Source organism: Solanum tuberosum, unplaced genomic scaffold, assembly GCF_000226075.1.
Source record: "Solanum tuberosum cultivar DM 1-3 516 R44 unplaced genomic scaffold, SolTub_3.0 scf00353, whole genome shotgun sequence".
NCBI classification, from domain to species: Eukaryota; Viridiplantae; Streptophyta; class Magnoliopsida; order Solanales; family Solanaceae; genus Solanum; species Solanum tuberosum.
The window spans coordinates 495,006-495,434 of record NW_006239275.1 but is presented as its reverse complement, the minus strand read 5'-3'; positions in this window follow the sequence as shown (position 1 = coordinate 495,434).

Here is a 429-nt window from a genome sequence, read left to right as displayed (position 1 = left end):
GATCCCAATTATCCAATTTAGGGTTGTTTCCACCATAGAATCTATAACAAAATCCTCCCCTATTAATATTCACCCATTCTATTACGTTCTACAGATCGAAAAACAAATTCGGGGAGTGAAAAACTTACATTTAGCCTCAAGAATGGTGAAAAATGAGTAGGAGTCCCCTGGGGTTCGTTCCTTAGCTCTAAAAGTCGAAAAGTACATAATGAGATAGTTTAGGGGTTTATTAACGACTATAATTCACGTCGAGCCTGCCACAACGGCCACCACCCCGCCAAGGCGGCATTCTCGAACCAGAGAGCTAATTCAAGAATTCCAAAATTCACATTTCACAAAACACTTCTAACCCACGATGCTCAGAAAATACCCTTTACACCAAGATCAATTTCGGGAGTTCTACTCACCCGAATTCAATTCCATAAAGTC